The sequence below is a fragment of the Passer montanus genome, unplaced genomic scaffold (genome assembly GCF_014805655.1).
Source record: "Passer montanus isolate IOZ18808 unplaced genomic scaffold, ASM1480565v1 scaffold38, whole genome shotgun sequence".
In the NCBI taxonomy this organism is placed as follows: Eukaryota; Metazoa; Chordata; class Aves; order Passeriformes; family Passeridae; genus Passer; species Passer montanus.
Genome location: NW_024368596.1, coordinates 563,895 through 578,801, shown reverse-complemented (window position 1 = coordinate 578,801; position 14,907 = coordinate 563,895). Strand labels below are relative to the sequence as shown.

Here is a 14,907-nt window from a genome sequence, read left to right as displayed (position 1 = left end):
TGTGCTGGAAGCCATGGAGCAGGACAGGGTGGTGGGTGCTGGTCAGTTCTGGGCTCTGTCTGCATCTGGTGCTGTCAGCAGCAAGGCAGAGAAATGGTGAGGGACCTGAGGCTTTGTCCAGCCAGTCTGTTTCTGGACCACACTGTCCCAAATGGTGACACCTCCTTATGCCTCTGCCAGCTGCCTTTCCCAAGGCCACAGACCTCCCTTAGGGAGGTGGCTCCGACATGATATCCCTGAAAGCCTGGGATTTTCCTTCCATCCTTTGAGAGTGCCTCGTCTGATGCTGCTGCTGGCTCAGCCCCAGGTGATGGCAGAGCCAGCTCCCCACAAGCCCCTGTGCTGGCCATGCTTTGTGTCAGCCTGGTGGGACCTTCCTTCCTCAGCAAACCAGGGTCCTCTGTGGAATTGGGAGCATCTGCCAGCTGGGGAAGGAGTGGATGTGTCCTCAGAGAGGGAGCTGCTGGTTGGCAAGGCAGGAGTCCCTCCTAGCTCTGGGAAATGCCTGTGCCAGGCGTGCAGCCCAGCCCCCATGCCAGCACCTGGGGCAGGGCTGGGCGGGCACCCAGGGGTGCCCACTGGAACCAGCCCTCTGCCTGCTCTGCAGGCTGCAGGTGGCCGCCACCAGAGCTGGTGTCTGCAAAATGGTTAAAGGCTGACATTTAGAGGTCACACTTTTAGCACTGTGCATGTGTTTGCTTCATTTGCATTTGCAGTTAGCCGGGCTCGAGGCTTTGCCACTCGCATGTGCAGTTGCCATGGTTACGTGTGCAGTCGGGATGTGGAGTTTGGTTGGACACCTGCAAACACGCAGCTCTCAACCTCCAGAGCACCAGAGAAGCTGCCAAGGTGCAGGGCAGCCCTTGGGCAGGGGGGTGAGGGCCCTGCACAGCGCTGGGCTCAGGGAACGGGAGCTGCAGTGCCCGTCTTGGCAGGGTCTGCCTGGTGCTGCCTTGCCCAGCCTCCCATTGCCCACACTCAACAGCACTGAGCATCTAGGGCAGCCTTGTTAGAGAGGAGGATTGAGCCCGTGCCAAGGGGGTTGCCCTGCCCTTTTCATCTGGGGCTGTTTCTTTTCCAGAGCCCGTGTAGAGGCTTTTGTCCCAAAGGGCTGGAGGGAAGGTGCTCGAGAGCAGGGTGGTGAGGGCAGCCAGAACCTGGGAGTCATGAGTGGAGCTGCTGAGCAGGCTGCCCAGGGACAGGGCCTGCCAAAGCTCCAGGAGGCGGCGTGGGAATTGGCAGGGCACTGTGCTGAGGCTCCAGATGTGGTGGCTGGGTCTGTCCTGGCTCTCTGTGGGGGCTGCTCTGGGTGCTCACATCCAGCACAGACAGGGATTTGTTCCAGGTGTCTTTTGACCAGGATCACGTCCATGTGCAAAAGCAAGGAGATGGTGTCTGCCAAAATCCTCTGGCAGGTCCAGTTTGGCCTTTGTGTCAAGGGAGGAGGTGTTTTAGGACAGCTGATAAGAGAGGGACCTTGAGGTCATCAAGTCTCTAAGCTCCATCTAAGCAATTCCCAAACAGCATCAGCTCAGCCAGCTCCTAAACCCCCCCAGCCACAGCGAGTCTGCTGCCTCCCAGGCAATTTGCTGCCATCTTCCTGTATCCTTCCTTCTAGAAGCTGTTTCTGCAGCAGGCGGGAGAGAAAGGAATCTCTCTTGGCTGTCCAGGAGCTGCTGTGGCCTGACAGAGCAGCGTGGAAGTGTCCATGCTGCACTGGGGGCAGCTGGAGGGATCCAGTAACAGCAGAAGGGCGGAAGGACGGTGGGAAGTGGCAGGGATGGGGACATGGAGCCTGTGTCTGTGCAACAAGTAGTGGAGCTGCAGAGGAGCCTGTGGAATCTCAGAGCAGGGCACAGAGGGGCTGGGCTCTGTGCCGGCCATCCCGGGGCTGTGCAGAGAGCGCAGAGGGATGGGGCAGGCACAGCTCGGCTCTGCCTTGGAGCTGCCGGTGCCCCGGGGATGGGAGCGGCCGGCTCCCGGGGATCCCGGGCAGGGATGGCTCCGCCGGTGCTCTGTGGTTGTGGCTGCGCTGGCCGTGCTGAGAGGCAGCCAAGGGCGCTGTGGCTCCGGGTGGGCACAGGCAGCACAGGGCACCTCGGCAGGAGCAGGAGGGTGGGATCCTGAGCTGGCTCCGAGGGCTGAGCTCAGCTGGGTGCTGCTGCATGGGGGACTGAGTGCTCTGGTGGTCTCCTTCCGTGATTCTCCCCCGAGCTGGGGGCAGGGAGCAGGCTGTGACCAGCGCTGTGTGCTGCTGGCCTCAGCAGGATTCTGCTGTGGGTGTGAGGGGAATGAATAAATGGTCCTGCAATTGCCAGAGCTGCCAGTTTGGGCCCACATCATTCAGACCCTGGAGCGAGTCTGACTGCGAGAAAATGGGGATGAAGAGGGAGCAGTGGAAAGACATGGGTGCTTCTGGCTGCAGCTGCTGGGTCCTGTCTGGTTTGTGTAGCTCCCAGAAGTTTTCCCTGGGTGGGAGGTTATGTGCAGTTTGGAGGCTTGTCTGGGCTCAGTACTCAGTGGTATTGCAGTTCATGGTGAAGCCTGCTCTCCTGCTAAGTTTGAAGTTGTGTGTGGAACTCTGCTCTTGCAGTGCATTCCTTCTGCCGTGTTGTCTGCCTGGCAGCAGGGACAGCACGTGGCAGGGGCTGTCTGTGAGCAAGACTTTGTGCTGGGAGCTCTGTTTGGGATGAGACCACCTTGGCAAGGAGCTCAGAGGATTGTTGGTAAAGGAGCCTTGTTCCTGACACTGCAAAATGCAGAACAGTGGAGTAACATCTGTTATTTTCAAACTGCATCTCAGTGCAAGCATATCCTGTAAGGTACCTGGCAAGCAGAGTTGAAACTTTGCCTGGTGGCCAGATGCTCTGGCCGTGCCAGCAGAGCAGGTGGCAAAGTTTGGGAAAGGTTGCAGAGAGAGCATGTTAGAGGGCTTGTACAGTGCACGAGCCTTGTTTGGGTCTGGGCCTGGGCTGCTGAGGGCAGGGATGGCTGGGAAAATTTGGTCAGGAGGCTTCTGAGATGGGCTTGGGGAGGGGACTGCTGGGAATGCCACTTTGTGATGATCAGGGGCTGCAGGGACTTGGCCTTCATCGAGCAGTTGGTGCTGCTCTAAAGGAGTGGGAGAAAACTCCCAAATCCATAACGTGGCCAGAATGTCTGTGTGGCACTCCCTGTGGAGGTGGTCCTGCCCATGTCCTGCTGCTGGCATCCAGTGCTAAAGGAGTTGTGAAGGTGAATGTGTGAGTCCAACTGTCTTGGTGTCTTTTTTCTGCCCTCACGTAACTCCAGGCAGCACTGAGCAACTTGAGGACTTGTGGGACAGTGATGGAGGAGAAGGGGACAGGGGTTGCTCTGTGTCTCTGTCTCTGGAGCTGCCCACGGGGAGCTCAGGAGAGATGTGTGGGTGTTGAGATCATTGTGGAGTCAAATGCCTGGAAGTGGCAGCAGAGCTGGTCAGAGGTCTGGTGGCCTATCTTCAAAAAAAATGGCTAAATAAGGCAGGGCTCTTCAGGCTGGAAAAGAAACAACAGAAGATGGATAAGATGTGCCTACAGTAGGCCAGGAGAGAAGCAATAGAGGTTAACTGTGCATTGTTTATTTTCATACAAGTACAAGGTCACATCAAATTAAGCTCTCAGGAGGTGCCAAACAGGAGGAGAGGCATTGCCTCTTGCAGATGTGCTATCAAGTCACATAAGTCCTCAGGACAAGGTGTCATGAACAGCAAAACTGTGCATTAGTTTCAGGAGAAATGGGATGATATCAAGGAGGACAAGAGGTTCCCCCAGAACTAATAAATACTCTGAGATCCCCCTATGGCACAGCTGCTGAGCTGTGAATTGCTTGTGCTTCTGACTGCTTGCAGTACACAGAGCAAGGTGGACTTCTGCTCTGCTCTGTTATTCTCATAACATTCTTCCCTCCAGAGAGTGTGGAGCCAGGAGGGAGCACTGGGCTTTGGTGAAGAAGGATGGTTTATCCCCATCCAGTTCTGTTATTAGCTTGGCACAGGGTGACAGATGCATGCCCTGTTTCCTTGCTGAGAGCGTGGGATGCTTTCCCCACATGGTGGAGGTGTTGGGGGATACAGGACCTGTGCTAAGCACCAAGCCTTGGCTTCACAGGACCCTTTGCTGGAGACCTCCAACAGGCTTTTGTCTACTGATCAGGGACTAATTCAATTGGTTTGAAAATGAATGGCAATACCCCTTCCTGCCATGTTCCTGACATGCTGGCACCAGAGCTGGAGTCTCAGAGCTGTCCCAGTTCCCTGGTACTTGCTGCACATGACAGGCACTGGGGGATCACCAGGGATCTGATCTTCATCTCCCCCTCCTCCAGTCCCCTGTTCTCATACACATCAGTGTCAGTTTTGTTCCTGGTTTCATCCTCAAATGAGAAAAGACTCACGTCCTGCTACCCATGAGGGTCCAGTTCAGCCTTACCTTGGGGAATGTGGGATGCCAAAAGGCTGTTCCCCAGCTCCTGAGCAGTCCAGAGACATGCAAGGGCAACAGGAAGATGTGAGCCTTGGCTTGGGAGTGGTTGGCTTCTTGTGGGAACAGTGGACTCGGAGGGGAGGATGCAGGCATGAGCTGGGGATCCAGCAGTCCCCCGTGGGTTTGGGCTGGCAGGCAGCAGTATGAGGTCAAGTGAGGTTGTTGCTTAAGAAGAGGTTGCTGTTTCTCATCCTTATTAATTCCAGGAGGACTGAGGGAAGTGTCCAGCCAGCAGCACAAAGGTGTCCTTGCAACCACAAACCAAAATTTCCATTGGACAGCAGCTGTCCTGTGCTTCAAGAAAGAATCATTCTCTGTTCCTGTCCTGTCATTTTGGTCTCTGTTGCCACTGGGGTCTCTGGATGAGAACCTGAGAGTGCAGATTTGGGCAGGGAGCTGCTGTACTTTGATGCTCATGGCTTTAAGAGAAGCCAGTTTGTTGCCTGCTCTTTGTAACCAAAATCTCCTCCTGTGTCTGCGGGGAGCGATGCTTCCAAGTGGGCATCTGCTGAGGCAGAGCTGTGCTAGGGGCCTCTGAGGAGCAGCAGGGAGCATGAGAGCTGTCTTGGCACTTGAACTTGACTTTCCTTGGCATTGTTGGTCCTTGCAGCGTGCCTGTCTGTCCTGCCTCATTCTGGCCTCTCCTTCTGGAGAGACAGGGCATCCCCAGGCTGCCTGATTTGCTCCGGTCCAGCTTACTTCTTAACACGAGGTGGTATTTGCAGTAAAACACATTAAAGGATTTTTTGCCAGAGGTTTTAGGCTTTCTGCTTTTTTTGTGCTTGAAGATAGAAAATATGGGAGGATAAATTTACAAGGGAAAATAGAAAATACATTTTGGATTAAATTTGAATGGGTTTCCTTTCTAGCTGCTGGCTTGCCTGACCTACAGTCCCTAGTGAGCCCTGGCTGTGTGAGCAGGACTTTGTGGAGCTGCTGTGGCTGCAGGCTCCAGTCCAGGGTGCTTCCATGGTCTTCTGCTTAGTCACGCCAGCTTTGGGTTTGGTTTGGGAACATGAGCAGTGTTCCCCTGTTTGAGAAGTGCTCCTCTTAGCTGGGAGAGGCTGTCGTGGCTTGGGCTGCCCCGTGGCTGCCCGTACACCTGGGCCCTTCCGAGGTGACAGACAGCACATCTGTCGGGCTGCCAGCTGTGCACGCAGCCTGTGCCGGTGGTGGCCCTGGCTCTGACAACTGTATAAACTCTTGAGGTTGCTGACTGGAGCACATAGCAAATCTGTGCGTTTCCAGAATTCCTGGGAAAGCCGGCAGGGTTTCTGGGGAAACCAGTAACTCTGGGACGGGCTTTTCTCTCATTCAGCTGCCGATGGGCGGTTTCGGGCGCTGTGTCGTGCCAGCAGCACACGGGGGTGGCCCTCGTGTCGGGGCCCCAGGGCTCCCTGCCCCGGTGTCGCCGGGAGCCGCTCCCGAGCTCCGGCGCTGGCAGCGGGGAGGCAGATGTGGAGCGGGGGAGGGCGGCTCCTCCAGCACCTGTGCCTTCTTCTGGAGCGTGTGCAATTCAATTTGCAGATGAGTCGTGGCGGTGAGGAGCGGGGCCCGGCGTGTGGCGGGGCCGGGCGGTGTCGCGGAGCCGCCGCCGTGCCCGGCGTGTCCCGCTGCCAGCGCCTGCGGAGCCTGACGTCAGCCGGAGCTGCTGCAGGATGTGCCGGCCTGGCGCTGTGTCATCTTGGCTCGGTGTGCGGCCCCGGCCCTGCAGGAGCTCTGCCAGGAGGTGCTGCCCCGGGATGCTGTCCCCTGCCCCGGGATGCTGTCCCCTGCCCCGGGATGCTGTCCCCTGCCCTGGGATGCTGTCCTCTCCCCAGGATGCTGTCCCCTGCCCTGGGATGCTGTCCCTTGCCTTAGGATGTTCTCCCTTGCCCTGGGATGGTGTCCCCTCCCCAGGATGCTGTCCCCTGCCCTAGAATGCTGTCCCCTGCCCCGGGATGCAGTCCCCTCCCCAGGATGCTCTCCCCTGCCCTAGGATGCTGTCCCCTGCCCCGGGATGCTGTCCCCTCCCCAGGATGGTGTCCCCTCCCTAGGATGCTGTCCCCTGCCCCAGGATGCTGTCCCCTCCCCCGGGATGCTGTCCCCTGCCCTGGGATGCTGTCCCCTCCCTAGGATGGTGTCCCCTGCCCCAGGATGCTGTCCCCTGCCCAGGATGCTGTCCCTTGCCCTAGGATGCTGTCCCCTGCCCTGGGATGCTGTCCCCTCCCTAGGATGCTGTCCCCTGCCCCGGGATGCTGTCCCCTCCGCTGGGATGCTGTCCCTTGCCCTGGGATTCTGTCCCCTGCCCTAGGATGCTGTCCCCTGCCCCAGGATGCTGTCCCCTCCCCAGGATGCTGTCCCCTGCCCCGGGATGCTGTCCCCTCCCTGCAGGGGCACGGAGCGTGGTGCATCTGGGAGGGAAAGGGACCTGGTGGCCCCGGCCACCGACAGCTTGCAGGGTGGTGCTGTGGCTGGAGGAGTCCATGGTGCTTCCAGCAGCAGTGGCATTTTCCCGCCCCCACATTTGGATCTTCCAGATGTTTCCAGTGAAACCTGCTGGCTGGTGGGAGCAGAGGGAATGTGCATTGCAGCATTAGCAAGGGCAGCTTGCACTGACCCGTGCTCTGTCCTACCTGTGCTTGGCTGCCAGTGGTCACTGCTCCCCATCTCCTGCCCCTGCCCCAGGTCTGGGTGTCCCACTCCCTGTTTCTCAGAGAGCAGTCCCTGTTGTAGATGAAGACCCCAGTGCTGTGAGGAGGGGATCGTGGTCTCCCAGGCCAGCCACGGAGAGCTGGATTAATTGTGCCCCCAGGCAAGCTGGAGTGTCATGGAGCAGTGGGTCCCTGCTGCTGCCAGTAGGCTCAAAGGGACGTTTGCAATATGGTCAGAAAATCACCTCTGGCTTTGGCCAGGGCCACTCACACTGACATAAAACGCAGCATCTGGGATGTGCTGGGGCACACAGTGGGGTGATGGGCTGGAGTTCAGCTGGGGCATCTCTCTGGCACAGGACAGGAGCTGCAGCTCTCCCAGCTGTGGCACAGCCCTGCATCCCTGGCTCTGGCAGAGCCTGGTGTCCCCCTGGCAGAGGGGACTGTTGTAACGAGGTGGAGGTGGTGTGGACAATGAGCTCAAACATCTCCTGGGATGTCTTTCCTGGGCAAAGACCTTTCAGTGAGGAAACAATTTGGTGCTGGACTGCAATGCTTGGCCTTTCCTGTGCCCTGAGGGAGCACACGTGGCTCTGCTGCCTGCACTGTCACCCTCGTGGGTGGCTCTGTTGGGAGCCCACACCACCCCCTGCACAGGGACGTGCTCTGCCCATTGAGTGCTCTTGGTGTTTCATACTGCAAGACAAGGTGGTGGTAACGTGTGGTGCACAAAGATGTTCTTGTACACTGCCACATAACTTGTAACCTTCACAAGAAAACTTATTATGTCATGTTTCAGCTTCTCTGCAAAAGTTAGGTCCTGCTTGTCTCCAGCTATTTCCTTCATCTTTGTTCTTTGTCCTGGGTTTTATTACCTTTATCCCAGATTGCTTCCATGACCTGTTTCACAATTCTGCCCTGCAAAACCTTTCTGAACTGATAAAAAGTGGAGTGATGTCAGGCAGAAATGAGTGGTTGGGGCAGATGTTGGTAAAAGAAACAGTCCTTTACTGGCTCTGCTGCTGAAACCAGAGGCTCCAAAGCCACTGTCTGGATTTCAGCCCTTGATTAATGCATTTGGCTTCCTGCTTTGAGTCAGTAAAATGAAACATTGACAACTTATTTTGGATGAAGCTGTTCCCATTCAGAACACTCTTGGATGTTGTTGCCCACCCTCCCTAATCACATTTGCAGGAAGTCCATGTATTTTAAGCTGCAGTCGGTTCCTCTCTGCCCAGCCCACCTCCTTACATTTATAGAGCCTCCCCCAGTCCACGCTAGTCCATGGAAAGCATTGGCTGTGCTCACTCTCACCCTGCCTGCAGCCACTGATGCTTTCTGAGCTTCCCTTGGAGCTTGTGTGAGATGTCTTGAGCTCTCCTAGCCTGGGTGGTGCTCTGGGTGGGACAGTGCAAGTTGCCTGTGGCCCATTCCTTCCTGTCCTTTGTGTGGCTGGGTGCCCAGAAAGGAGCCTGAGAGCCTGGGGTGTGAGAGAGTTTTGGCAAGGACATTGCCTCAGCAGCTTGGTTTTGTACTTGCCTCTCAGTTCCAGGCATTTCAGAAATGGGGGTGTCATGGAGCCAGCCTCTTTGGGTCACCAAAGTCTCCTTTCTTTATTAGTCTTCAAACCTGCTTTTGCTAACGTAAGAAATATGAATGTGTTTGGACTTGGACTTTCAGAATCTTATTGATAAGAGCCTTGTGCTTATGTAATTGTTCCCTAACACAGTTCAGTCATAATGATCCGTGTTAACTTTAAAAATGGCCCCTGTTAGCCTTGGTAGTTTCCAGGGCAATTATTTAGGAGAGGAAGCATCACTCTGGCAGATGTGAGGGGGATGGTGCTGAGCAGGTGGGATAATGTCAGTGTGTGGCTTCCTGAAGCTGGAGAAGGAAGTGAGGGGAATGCTGCTGCTGGAATCAGCTCTGGCTTCGCTGGGTGAGATTTGCACTTGGGCTGTTAGCTGTGGAGTGTTGATCACAGATTTTCGGGAGATTATATTGCCTTAGAGTAGGTGCCTGATGCTTGTTTGTGATGTGTGGGAGAGTGAGCAAGTTGTCTTGGCATGAACTCTGTGCTGGTGCCAAGGGCTTGCTGAAAGCAGATTGTCTGTCAGCTCACTCCTGAGTACTCGTCTGGAAATTCCAGGGTTCTGTGGATGCACTTTTGCATTGTCAGCCACCTGCCTGCACAGAGCCAGAGGTGGAGTAATTCTCATATTTATTTGTGAAGCACTGCTTGGAATAGAATAGAATTGAATAGAATGGAACGGAATAGAATAGAATTGAATAGAATGGAACGGAATAGAATAGAATAGAATAGAATAGAATAGAATAGAATAGAATAGAATAGAATGGAATAGAACGGAATAGAATAGAATAGAATAGAATAGAATAGAATAGAATAGAATAGAACAGAACGGAATAGAATAGAATAGAATAGAATAGAATAGAATAGAATAGAATAGAATAGAATAGAATAGAATAATTTCAGTTGGAAGGGACCTACAATTAATCATACAGCCAACTGCCTGGCCCACTGAGGGCTGACCCAAAATTAAGATATGTGATTACGGGCGTTGTTCAAATGCCTCTTAAACACTGACATGCCTGAGGCATCGACCACCTCTCAGGGAAGCCTGTTCCAGTGTTTGACCACCCTCTGGCTGAACAAATGCTCCCCAAGGCCCGGTGCAGACCTTCCCCGGCACAGCTGTGAGCCGTTCCCTGGTGTGCTGTGCTGGCACCGGGGAGCAGAGCTCAGCGCCCCGCTCTGCCCGTCCCGGCTCTGCCGCTCCCGGGGCCCGGCTGGCGGGGCCGGGCGGTGCTGACCGGACAGCTCCCGGGTTCCGCCGTCCCTCCTCGCCCGGACAGAGCCATGCACGTCCGGGTGCTGCGGATCTCCGGGATGAGTCCGGCTCTGCCTTGGCTGCCCGGGCTGGGGAGCGAGTGCGGTTCGGCTGTGCTCGGACAGTGCTTCTCCTTCAGCTCTGCCCTGCAGGGCAGTGTTTGTGCCCTGGAACTGCAAACAGCAAGGTGAGGCAGAGAGAAACTGCCGCTGTGTCTTCATGCTGCGTTCAGGAAAGCCATAATGTGAGATTATCCAGATTATTTCTATCCAGAACGTGGCAGTAAGTAGCCTGCTGCCAGCAGCTATCCCTGAGCCATGTGGGAACCCGCCAGTGCACCGAGAGGCTGCTGCCACTGCCCTCCTCCTGCCCTGGCACAGCCTTCTGCTCACACAGCAGCTCTGGGCTGTGCCATGTGGCCCCGGCTCAGCTTTCCACCAGGCTCCTGGGAAGCAGTGAGTGGGAAGGTCATTCAACATCTAGACTAACTCAAGGTGAGCATGTAGCCCACTCCAAAAAACTCCAGGCTTTCAAGCACAGTTGTCCTTGGATCCTCTACAGTCGTCACCTTCTCCTTGCATCAGCAGTATTGGGTGCTGACCCCAACACTGTCCCTGCTGCAGTGCTCACAGGCTGTCCTTCAGCAGCATCACCAGTCACAGCTCAGTGACACTGAGAAACCTCCTGCATTTTTGGAGCTCTTGATGCTAAACAAGAGTTGGAAATTATCCAGGTTATCTCACCTGCTGGAGCAGGGCATCGAGCAGTGTGCTGACATTCAACACCAGAAATGTCTGGAAAGGCTGAGATGTGGGCAAGGGAGAGGTCTGCTTTGCCCCTGGTGTCCTTCCCAAGGCAGGCTTGGCTCCCTCATGAAGAACTCGTGAAAGGCTCTGGAGCAAATGGTGACAGGCCATATTGCAGCGGGAGGCCTTTGGCACCACAGCAGAAGTGGCTCTTGAAATTGTCTGTTTCTAGGGATTTTGAGTAACATTCTTCTGTTATGAATGGAAGCTCTCGAGGATCTTGGCATGTGTCTGGGAGTTGTCAAAGAGCTTCTGTCCCACATATGTTCTCGCAGCGTTGGGGAACTCAACTGGCACCTCTCACGTGGTGCCTCAGCCTCGCCCCAGGCCGAGGATGTGCACTGGAGTGTCTCACAGGCTGCTGACGTTCAGCTTAGAATATTGGTGGTGCTGGGGGTAGGAGCTGGGAAAGGCAAGGCATGGGGACATATAGATGCAAACGAGGGTGAGGTTTGTGACTTTTCCTTCTGTCCCCTTGGGGTGACTGTGCTGCAGGCGTGCCTCAGGAGGAGAGGGAGCTGGGCAGCAGCTCTGGGAGAGGCCTCTGCAGAGTGCAGAATGGATGTTTTGGGCTCCATGGTGCTGGGATGCCTCCTGGGTGCTCTGCTCTGCAGCCTAAATGCTGAAGGGTTGGTGGCAGGGTGGCTGTGTGTGCCAGGTGGTGACAAATGCTGAATGCTTGAGGGCAGGGGCAGAGCTGCCAGCCAGGGCAATGAGAAGTGTGGGGGACTGGGCTGGAGGGGCTGCTGGGAATCACTGGTCCATCCATCTGCCATGAAGCATCCTTTGCACATAGCCATGGAATGCTTTAACTTTACTTAACTTTTCTTTCTTAATATGGATGTGTCTCCTACCTAGCACAAAAGGGCAAAGTGTTCTGAACTTTTTTGCAGTGGCCTTTGCATGTTATAAAACTGTGCCCTGTGACTTTTCTTGTCTAGACTAATCCCAATCTTCCAGACGTTTCTCCAAAGCTTTTGGATGATCTTGCTGGTCTCCCATGGCCTCTCTCAGTTAGTCCAAATCTTTTGGGGGATGATGGTTCTCTGGACAACAGTAAAATTGCTTGGTGTGTCTTTTTGAGCTAAAAGGAGAGTAATTACTTCATGTGCAAGCTGGCCTTTCACACCTCCTCCTGTAGTTGCCTTTTTTTGTGGCAATGACATGCTGGCTCACGTTCAGTGTGTACTCACCTGTAGCCCTCAGGACCCTTGTGGCAGAACTGCTGCTGTCTTCTTCCATGGCCACTTTGTGCAGTTTTTTTGTCTCCCAGTGCCTTACAGTCCTGCCCATCATCTCTCAGCCCTTCTCCCAGTCTGTCAGGAGCATTCAAACTCCCATCCTGGCCTCTGAAGTGTGGGGTGTCACGTGCAGGTTCTGAAACGTACTCTGTTCTGTCATTTAGGTCATTCATGGGCAAGCAGAGCAACAGCAGCAGCAGGGCAGACCTTTCTGAAACCCTCCATGTCCCTTTCAGTGTAACTGTGAGCCATCTATCACGTTCACCAGCTCTGTGATGGACCTGGGAAATGCCCCACAGTGCTGTGGGACCAGGAAACGTCTGCCTGTGGCCTGGATGGGTAACCTGGGATGAGACCTGCAGGCTTTGGGATGCTCTTGGGGACTGCTGGGACACGGGGACACAAACACTGTGCTGCAGCTTCTCTGCTCCCCAGGGCTTCCTGTGGGCTTCCTGCAGTGCTGCAGGCTGGGTGAGGGCTGGGATTGCTGCCCAGCAGAGGATGCCAGGTGGGGAGTGGGTCTGGCAGGGGCTGAGCTGCAGAGCTGAGCCCCAGCCTGAGCTCTGGAGCTGCTGGAAGGTTTGGAGCTCAGCTGGAGAAGAGAAGGCAGAAGTTTCTCATGCTGCTTGCTGGGTGCATGTTTGTTCTGGGGTGCACGGGCTGGCCCTCAGCAAAGCACAGGGGGTCAGATGGAGAGCAGAGCTCACAGGGCACAGTGGCTGGAGGGTGCAGTGGGACATCCTGTCTGCTTGCTGCTGGAAGGAGATCATCCATCCGTGCCAGCTGGGTGCTTTGGGGTCTCCATCTGTCCTGCCTCTGAACCTCATGGGACACAGAGCCACAGCAGGAGTGTGACGGGCTGGGGCTTGGTGCTCCAGGGCAGGAGGCTGGGCCCCAGGAAGGGTCCAATACGGGAGCAGGCTGGCTGCTGGCATCTCCTCGGCCGCCTGCCAGGGGAGGTGTGGATCCGGCTTGTCTGGCTGGTGTCGAGATGCCTGAATATGCATCTGCCAGAGAGGCTTCCAGAGGATCCCACCCGCCCAGGTTTCCATGGAGAGCGTCTCTTTGTTGAGGAGGAAGCGTCTGGCAGACAGTGTGGCCGTGGAAATACCTATAGAGCATTTGTTTTGCAAAGCACATGAATAACATCCCCAGCAGCTAGCAGCCTCACTTCCTCTGCTCACCCACCCGCGGCCTGGCAGAGCGACCTGGGATGCCTGCGGGGTCTTTGTGCTCCCAGTTTCTCCCTGTGTGCTGTGTGAGCATTCCCAGCCCGGCTGTGTCTGCCCAGCCCGGTCTCGTTTCTGGCTGGCAGGCAGGGCTCCTGGCAGGCAGCAGCAGCCCATCTTCGCTGGGGACACGTTTGGCTTCCCTGCTGGAGGCAGCAGTGAGAGCGCTGTAGGCGGCAAAACCGGGAAAGTTTTGCTCCCACCTCCCATGGGATGTGAAGGGAATTGCTTCCCTGAACGAAATGTCCTTTCTCTGGTCTCTCAGTTCTTTCTCATGCTTTGAAAGACCAAGAAGCTTAAGAGCTGTTGAGGCAGCAGGCAGCAATGCAAGGCACATGCAACAGCCCACAGTGGAAGGGATTAAGCTTGGGTTTTTATGGCACTCTGTCAGCATTAAATTAAGGCTAAATTCCCATCCTAAATGTTATGTTAACATGAAGTTACATCAGAAAGCACAGAGCACAGAACAGCAATATGAGGGTTTCAGATGTGTTACAGGGGTATTGTAATTATCCCAAATCAGGCATTTGAAACCCAGGGAATTTCAGATATAGGGTTTGCATCGTCTTTCGGGTTTGTAATTGAAAAAAATCCAAACATAGGAAGGCTTAGAAGCATGTCACTGAGATTGTTTGGGTGCCTTTATTCTGTGCTGCGGGGACATGTGCAGATGGAGGCAAAGAGTTTAAAAAATGATGGAACCAAATGTGGAATTACAAATGTTAAAATACCGTGAGCTGTGTTTGAGTGTTAAGGCTTTGTGGCTCTCCAGAGTAACATTAGGGCTGCTGGGCCTTGACTGTGCATCTCCATATCTGGACATATTTGGCTATCACTTTGCAGCTCACCTCTGTGCCTCATGCTTTGTAAAGCTCGTAAGTGGGGACAGTTTTAAGTCCTGTAGCACCATTTTGTTTAAGTTAAGAATGTGTACTTAATTCTATCTTAGCTTAGGGTTTTTTTTGTCTTGAGATTCCCTTGTTTTTTCAGATCTGGATGAGGATTAAACAAAAACCCAAAGGAATATCATCATAGCATAATTCTGAGGAGCTGTAGCAAGAAGCAGTTTTTTGGCTGTGCTTTGTAAAAAGAGGTTCCTCATTGTGTCAGGGCAGGATGGTTGCAGTGGGCGTGCGGAAGCTGCAGGGATGCAAAGTGGGTTGTGAATTCAGCCCTGTGACTGGTGTGCACAGCCCAGCTGGGCAGCTGTGTGGTGGCACTGCCTGGTGCCATGAAATCGCTTTCCTGGAGGAGCTGTGGAGCAGCAGTGCCCATGGCAGCGTGTGGCTGCAGCCATGGGGAAGCTCTGGAGCTGGGAAATCAGCCCCTGGCAGGGCTGTGGTGCTCCTGCAGACAGAAAATGATGACAGATCAGTTGAAATGGCTCTGCAGGGAGCACTGGATGCACTATCATAAAGACTGGAAGCTGCCTGTAGCTTCCAGTCGTACAAATTAGATATGACAATCATTAATAATTAGCTTTATCCTAACCTGTGGTACCTGAAGGAACCTGAGCAGAAGATTTACACTGGGCAGTTTGCCTTCCAGCAGTGTCAGGCACAGTGATGGGTCTGAAGCACCTTTGAGATCCTGCTGGGGAATGCAGCTCTGGGGGTCCCAGGCCAGCACTGCACCCCCGGGATGTCG

General features: G+C 54.8%; 1 protein-coding gene across 2 annotated transcripts in view; it reads left to right on the top strand.

Moving 5' to 3' along the window:
* NLGN3 (neuroligin 3) overlaps positions 1–14,907 on the top strand; it is a 37,931-nt gene that overhangs the window by 1,234 nt on the left and 21,790 nt on the right. The window contains exon 1 of one of the 2 annotated variants that reach the window (XM_039717512.1): positions 5,968–6,231. The exons of the other annotated variant lie outside the window; for it this stretch is intronic. The gene's annotated coding sequence lies outside the window, so the exon portion shown is untranslated. Of the gene's footprint in view, positions 1–5,967; positions 6,232–14,907 lie in introns of those variants that run through there. 2 annotated transcript variants of the gene reach the window in all.